Source organism: Python bivittatus, unplaced genomic scaffold, assembly GCF_059951505.1.
Source record: "Python bivittatus isolate LINGU-HERP-01145 unplaced genomic scaffold, Pbiv_v1 ctg000610_np1212, whole genome shotgun sequence".
Taxonomy (NCBI): domain Eukaryota; kingdom Metazoa; phylum Chordata; class Lepidosauria; order Squamata; family Pythonidae; genus Python; species Python bivittatus.
Window position 1 is genome coordinate 50,193,834 of NW_028277088.1, and position 8,487 is coordinate 50,202,320.

At 36.9% G+C, this 8,487-nt stretch overlaps 1 pseudogene; it reads right to left on the reverse strand.

Annotated features, from left to right (window-relative positions):
* Window positions 1–6,166: 6,166 nt before the first annotated feature.
* LOC103061240 (KN motif and ankyrin repeat domain-containing protein 1 pseudogene) lies at window positions 6,167–8,233 on the reverse strand (annotated as a pseudogene).
* Window positions 8,234–8,487: the final 254 nt, after the last annotated feature.

The following is an 8,487-nucleotide window of genomic DNA, read 5'->3' on the forward strand; positions in this document are numbered from 1 at the left end:
CTCATGCCTCAACAGGCAAAGCACCATTTGATGCTCCACAAAATGATGTTAACAAGCTGATTGATACAACCCAGTAGTAATGGAAGTGCAACAATTCATCAAATGAGCAATGAGAAACCTGATTTGTGTAAATTATTAAGTAATCAGGTAAAGTTTATTTTGTGGGTATGAAAAAACTCTCAAAGAAATTATAAACTATCTCAGTTGCTTCCATATATTGGAAGAAAAGAGCTCTTTTGTTTGATAAAATCAATTTGATTTTTAAAATTACAGCTTCTCTAGAGGGAGCATGTTGAACTGGGAGAAAAACAGAAGTATAGTCTCATTTTAAGGAATTCTCAAAAACCTCAACTGAAAAAAAATAAGCTATGATTAAAACATTCCAGTCCCAAAATATTGCTGCTGGAGGATCAGGAAAACTAGAATGTACATGCAACCACTATGTTCAGATAAAGATATCAGGGACCCTCTCAACATCTCTTATGGGGAGAAAATGGCCTGGAAAGATACTGTTATAAGATCTGGTTTTCACTGAAATTATGTACCTTTGATTAGATAAGTGTTTTTATATTTTATGATATTTTATTTTTATAATCAAATGTCAATTCATGACTATAATTTTTCTTCTGTAAAACTGGAAAAGAGAACAAAATCTAATTTCAGAACTGTAACGTCTTACTCTCCATTTATACCAACAAACTGCAAATTCTGCTTTGTACTCTCATCTTTTTTCCCCATCTTTTTTCTTCATGATAGACTTCAACATGCCATCATTTGCACATACTATCAAAAAGAGCACAGCTATTATGTTAGTAAAGATTTGCATCATCATTGTTAATACCTTGAAGTCAAGCTGTTCTGGATTATGACAAATCTAAAATGCACAATATGCTTATGGACAGAGGGCTCAGACTTCCCACACCCCACATCAGGGCCATATGGTCAAACTCACCAGTGCATTGTTATATGCATGTATGGTGGCATTGCTGCCAAGCTATTGGAAGTTTGCATGATGCTAGCCTCCTCCCCACTCACATGTTTAATATCTTTATGCTGGCCTTTAGTCTTTAACAGGTTTTTTTGGGGGGGAGGGGTGCTTCCAAGCCAGTGTTGACTCCTGGTGACTGGCTGGACTAGTCCCTGCAGTTTTCTTGGTAAGAGTTTGGAAGTGGTTTGCCACTGTCTCCTTCCTAGAGCTGAGTGATTGCCCCAAGGTCACCCAGATGACTTTGTGTCTAAGGCAGGACTAGAACTCATGGTCTCCTGGTTTTCTAGCCTGGTATCTTAACTGCTACACCAAACTGGCTCTCTAGTCTTTAGCAATAAACTAAACTAATTTTTAGTAGGTGTATAGGTCATTTGGGTGTTTTTAAAAACTGAGCAGAGAGTTTGAACGTATTTCCAAATTATTAAAATAATTCCGGAGTATAAATTATATATCCAACTTTCTGACCAAAGTCTATTTTTGTTGTAAAGGAATTCCTGAATCGTATCATAAAAAGGCAATTAAATGCCAATTGAAACCTCTGCTCTAATTTGTGCACAGGACCATATATAGGATGATCATGCAGATATAATAAATCAAAAACAATGGTGCAAAAAGCTATAGATATACATAAAATATCCTTTTGTTAGCTAAATTTGAGAGTTTTTGACTCTCCTCAATTCGGATTCAGTCTGGCAGAAGATCAGACACGAAAATACCAGCTGAGATTTTAAAGTTTTATTGAAAGCTTGCCAATAGAGTCAGCTGGGGTCTCCCCTTAAGACAGAGAAGAACCCCGGTCACACCCGAAGATGATTTTATACATGTTTCTTACAAAGAGGTACAGAAATTAACAAATGATTGGCTGAAATTGGCATAAGTTTTGGATCCTCCTTATTACTGGGGGAAACTTATCTTTCTGATGACCTATTGGTTACTAGTCAGAGTTCGGGAGCACCCCCCTCTGATATTCTGAATGTTATTGTTTCCTAGAATGCAGATTGGGGTCACTTCCTCCCATATCTTTATGGCCTCGACACTTAAGGAGACAGGATATCTGCCTAAAGCTTTCAACATAACAGAGATGAGGGAAATGTGTGAAGGTTCATGAACATGTTTCCTTGTTATCCCTTTGGCTTTCTAATGTAAGAAAATAAAGATGAGGGAAACAGAGCCCTTTTTCATAAGATTTCACTTTCATGAACAAAATGCACAAGTTCCTCTCCCTACCTCATAAGTTATTGAGATGCAGTAGAAAATATACTGTCCATGTATGTACCCTTTTTTCAAAATTATGACAAATTATAGTCAGCATATTTTGGTTTGGAAACAGAGAACAAATATATTAAAACCATCCAAGTATAAATATAGTTCTCCAAAGGCCAATTATAATTTTCCTACATGAGTTACCTAACTTTATATACCATTTTACTTGAGAACTACACTAGAAAATGACCAACCCCATTTAAAAAAATTAACATAACCAAGAGCAAATGTGTCTACAGTATACACAGAATTATCATAAAGCCCAGAGGCAAGCTTCAAGATTAATTGAAGATATTGTGCTATCTGGGAAGCCAAAATTTTTTGGTGCTGTCTCATTCCAACTCTTGCAGTCTTCTCATTTATGGTCCCAATCTCCAGTCCCAGCTTCAACTTTAAAGAGTCTGAAATTAGATGGGAATTACCGTGTGGCCATGTGGAACATCACACCAATTATCTTCTATTGGCAAAAAAGGCATGAGTTATTAAACAATATTTTGCCAAATAAAAATGCTTTTGGTTAGTATTTCTTCTATACACAAATTCAAACATTTCAATATTTCAGACGGTGAATAATAGTCACTAAAATGATTTCTACTTGATAATCATCTTGGAAGTCACAGTCATCTTGAATTAGTAAAAGTAACTTTCCTGTTTTGTTTTTTTTCTAGTGAGGGACAAAAGTAATATATTTTACACATACAAACACACAAATAACAATATAAATGCATTAATAAATAGCATCACATCTTTTTTTCAGCCACTACAGGGAAGCCAGGACATGAGCTCAAAACAATTTCAGATGGTAACATTTGAAACTTTATTAATTCATTTTTAAAACTACAATCTTTTCTTTTTCTAAAACAGGAATTCAATAAAAAATGTGAAAATTTATTACCTGATGCTGTTTTACAACTTTTTAACCCAACCCACAGTACAAATTGTTTACCTGAATGTTTATCATCAAGAAGCTATGAGAACCAGAGTGAGTGAAAATAAATAATATGATTTAAAAAACACCTCAGTCAATCTTCTGTCATAATATTTAACATTAAGGAGACACAATATCCCTTTATCATATCAATTAGAATTATTTCTAGTTTTTTCCTGTAGATATATCTGCAGCATGCCATAAAAGGCTAGCTTGGAAAGTAAATTAAGAGATTATACAAATAATTAATATCTTGAAATGGAGTAAAATGCCAATTCCTAGTTTTAGAAAACTTCTTGGAAGACACTAAAGGCAGCTGGGAGAAGCTGAATTTATCTTTCACATTTTCTCCTCATGAATAAGAGGCAGAGCATTCATCAGTTTTGTTTTGCTTTTTCACCTAGTTAAGTGCCCTAAACAATTGCAGGTGGATAACAGGAAGTTTCCACTGCAGCTACTTCCTTACCAGGAAAAAGGAAAACACTTTGAGGATTATGGGAATGCAACTGCAGAACAGTCCCAGATTGCAAAAGAACATGGATGCTTGTTTGATGCATGAAACTACTGTTAATGTATGCTTTGATAGAATGGCTAATTGTTCATTGTATAGCCTTTAAGTATGAGGTCTGGGCAAAACAAGAAGGAAAATACATCCAACTAGTTACTAAGTTTTTAGTATTCAAGGAACTGTTTTTGGTACATTTGACTAAAGCAAAGAAAGGCAACATTTTTTCTTGCTCAGATTTTAAAACAAAAAACTTACACAGTCCCTTAAATCCTGTTTTTAAAAACTGCTTTATACAATCTTTACTACACTATCAGTATTGCTGCTTATCAACATCAAATTAAGTAAGAAACAGGAGAAACAACAGAAATCAAGAACTGAACAAATCAGTAAAGTGTTATTTTGGCCTAAAATAACACATTGTTTACATATTACTCCTGTACTAAACATGATGGCATTATACATAAGAGTAAATTTTGCCTTAATATTTTTGGAAAGCATGAGAAATAAGAGAAATGCCCCAATAGCAGCTGATTCATGTTTTCAGCTCATTGGAGATATAGTCTCAATAATTGCTATGGTTGACAAAAATCATAGCATGCTAACACCTATTTATTATTCTGATTTTTTTTAAAGAGGATCTCTCCTCCTTGGAAAACTTTTCCTTGCATATCAGTATTTTTGGGGAACCTCATCTACAAAATTATGCTCAAGATATTTATCATAACCTTCATGCAGTATTAACAATTTATTATACATCTTTCTCAAATTAGAGCAGAGGCCACATAAATATATAGTCTGAATTAAATAACAGTGATTAAAATGAATTGCTTGCAAAAGAAGACGTTCTTTTCATAAAAATTGATACTCCATGAAGACATGCAAACCATTCTCTCTCACGCCCAGACCCCTCTCTTACATACAAAAGCACAGACATTCACACAGATTCTCCTTGCTCCTTCCAGCAGAAACAGCAACAGAGTAGATTCTTGGATGAAGACAGAATAAGGGGAACAAGTTAGAATACTGGGAGAAGAAGGTGAAAAAGGAGAACAATATTAAACAGAAATGAGGTGAAATAAAAAAGTAATTAATTGGATAGGGAAGAAAACAAAGCCTGTGGAATATGAGCATCTGCAGTGAGACTGAGAGGGGGAAAACCACAGCCATTTTGGAGGGCCTGAGAGCAAGGACTTTAGAAAAATGCCGGTAAAGGCTAGGAATGGAGAATCAAGGAATGGAATCCTTACTCTCAGGGAGGCAGAAATGACTTTGCTCTTTAGATAGCACCTGCCTGTATTCTGAGAATGCAGATGTCCTCCCCTATTGAAAGCAATTATTTTAGGGAAAAAACTTTCATCTTCCTTTCAGTTAAATATGGTACTGCCGCTCATGTAACCAAAACTGGTCCTAAGCGAATAGAGGCAGTGGTGTACATATGTTGTTCAAGGGTTCTTATAAAGGAGGACGAGACAATTTATTAGTTGTGGTCTCCGTTCAGATGAATCATGCAAAAGCCTAGACAACTATTATGCTGTATAAGATTTTGTGTAGTCCTATTATACTAATTAGGACACAAACAGTTACAAATAATGATGCAGCCTGCATGCCTTATCTTTTACACAAATATTCACTGTGTTTGGCATAACAGGTTGTACCTGTATCTACAGCAACACTTTGAAAACAGATCTACCTTTTTTTTTTAAATAATCAAGCAGTATTTAAAAGAAATTGATTCCATTATGTGAACTTGGAAAGCAAAAAGGCAAGGGAAACCAATATTATATGTTCACAGAAGTACACATCGTAATTATTATTCATTCTACTGTATAAAATAATTCTTGTCATAATTTTGAGTTACATTCTGCCCTTAAAGCATGCCATAGAGTCTCCTAGATCTTGACATCTTCCCTAGTTAAATCCATTATTTTTTGTTAACTTAAATACCATGCATTGACACCACTGGTGCCTTTATGTCAACTCCATTATTAGGACATAGGAGGACAGCTGTGCTAGTTTATGGTAGCCAAAAATCATAAGGAGACTAGTAGCCCCTTTTCCAGCTACCCAATTTTATTAAAAGGCATAAAACATTGTGTAGCTGTAGCTCACAATATTTTATGTGTTTAAATAAAATTGGGTAGCTGGAAAAGGGGCTACCAGACTCCTGTTGATTATTACAGATCAAGATCTCTTTTCTAGTCTTTTTGTTCCCTTGAGAGACAAATAAACAATATTTAGCGATCTTCAGAGGAATCGAACTGATTTCATAATTCCCAGACACTGTACTATGGAACTGCAAAGCCCCATACATTCAGAAGTGGCAGCTTAGGGCAGGCTACTCTAAAACAGCTTAGACTCAATAAACTCTGCCTACCTGTAGTAGTAGGTTTGTCCATGCACTGTTTTGGTACATCTAAGCTGCGCAGCGGTGCTTGCATATTTCATGACAGTGTTGATAGATGATAGAGTACTAATTTGATCATCCGTCATAAGTGGCTTCCCTCAACTGAACCTCCAGCTGGTAGATTTTCTCTTTAAGGGATTCAATAGTCTGATGCTGAAGTTCTCTCTCTCTCTCTCGGTAGACAGACCAAGCATCTCTCTGACACTCTAGCAATAAAATCTTTAGTCTTCACATCTGTTCCTACTGCTACATCCCTGCATGCCCTCAAAGCTCTATTATATGCCACAAAATCATTCATATTTTCCTCTGCACCTGCAGCAACTGACCTATTCTCTTTTGCTACATTTGCTCGATTTTCTGGCATATTAGAGGGAATATCGTAACTGCTGTCCTGGATTTTCTTCTCCGATGCTTGCACTTCAGCAGTCAACTGCCTGCTCTGAGCTATGCCCCACACTCCCCATATCTTCTTCACAGTCTCCCCACCTCCTCTGATGAGAGATGCCCCCACTGCTCTGCATTCCTGCACTGTAAGACCTCTTTCTGAAAGTGCCTGTGTCATTCTGATTGGCCATTCTTTGGCTTTTGAGCTTTGCCATCATCTGTCTTTTCTCTTCCTGCAGTACTGCAATCTTAACTTGGAGCACAGAGATGGTTTTGACTTGCTCTTCCAGCTCCTTGAGATGCTTGAGGGCAATAGCCATTTGTCCCCTGATATGTTGCAGGTGCACTGGGCTCACATTGGTCACAGGTGTTGATATGCCTGAACTCAAGGGGCTATGCTGAATAGAACTGCCCAGAGAGGATGCTAGCTAAAGATGACAGCCTCCATTGCCCTGATAGCCATTCTGAAATTGCTAGCACATCTGATCCTGGCTACTGGATCCTACAAAAGAAGGAAGTGAGCCAGTTGAGCCTATGGCTCCAAAACTGGAAAGCCTCGGCTTCCAAATTTCTCGGTGGATGGGCTGCATTGTAATGTTTTCCTGCTCCAATCTCCTACATGTTTCCATGAGAGTTTTTGTAACTCAAAGGCCATGTCTAGGCAGCTGTGGTGAAGGAGGAAGTAATGGTTTGCTTTCAGGGATAGTTAAGAAGCTCAGAGAAGCCTCAAATGCCAAGGATGGCCTTATAGAAGTTGCCCTTGCAAATTGGCTTTGGGGTGTAAAAAGCAGAAACAAATGTTTGTTTTCATCACTGGTGGATGAAGAAAGAGATTCATTTGATGTGGATCTACTGGACTGATTGGAAGTGATTTTGATAGTAGCAAAAGGTGGTGTCACTTTCTGCTTTTTCTGAATGTTCAATTTTTTAATAGTATTTCCCTTCTTCCACAGCATCTTCCACATACTTCAGAAAGTCCAAATCAAGCTGGTAACCATAAAAGTGTTTCCACAAAATAGGGATTTTTTAAAAATTTTGTCATCTTCCCCATTTACAGCATTTTCTTCATGTTCTAAAAGAAAAAAAAGAAACAATTTAAAGTTTAAAATCCTATCAGAAGTTAAAAATAGAGGCGTGCTATTCAAATACCAGAACCGGTATATCATACTCCCCAGAAGCATGCACTACATGTCTTGAATCAGGTTTTAGCATAGACTCACACTTCATGTTAAGATTGTATCATCTAATTATAAACTACAAAGTAAATGCATACATTTCATGCAGGGTTTGCATATAGCCATTTAAAAATATAACTTAATAATTAGTATCTGATAGTTCTGTATTGTTCTATAATGAAAGGTGATACGACCCTGTGTTCTATGGTATACTGTAAGTGTAACACACATAAAATATTCTTCCTCAATTTATTAATGCTAAAACTGCCAGCAGAGATGTTTAACACACTGTACTCAGATTTAAAAGCAAAACGGTAGAAAAGAACACTGACTCCCTGTTTAGGAACTCATTCATTTATGATTGTTCATGCTACCTCTTTCATATTCCTATATTGTGCATACTTGACGCACTAGGAACTGTGCAAGCACGCCATTTCCAAGACGGTTCAAAATATCTCTGCTGAAACAGAAACTGCCAGCTCAAAAGTCAGGACAGCTTCTGCAGACCTCTCATAGATGCTACAAGCCACTTCTGGACATTGAGATAGGATGTTTCAGGCCCTTCCTCTTGGAGGCGATTCATGCAGATATCAAGCCATTCATTCACATTTTGCCTGGATGCTTCAGGACATTCCTTCTGAAGACATTTTTGGGCTTCTTTAAGCCGTTCCTCCAGGTTCTTTCTAGATTCTTCAGGGGATTCTTGTCTGAGACTTTTCAGAGATGCTCATAAACGTTGTTGCACATTCAATCGGGATGCTTTAGAACCATGCTTTTGGAGACTTGCCACAGAAGCGTGAAGCCATTCGTTCCTTAAGCAACTTTCAGAGTAAGCAA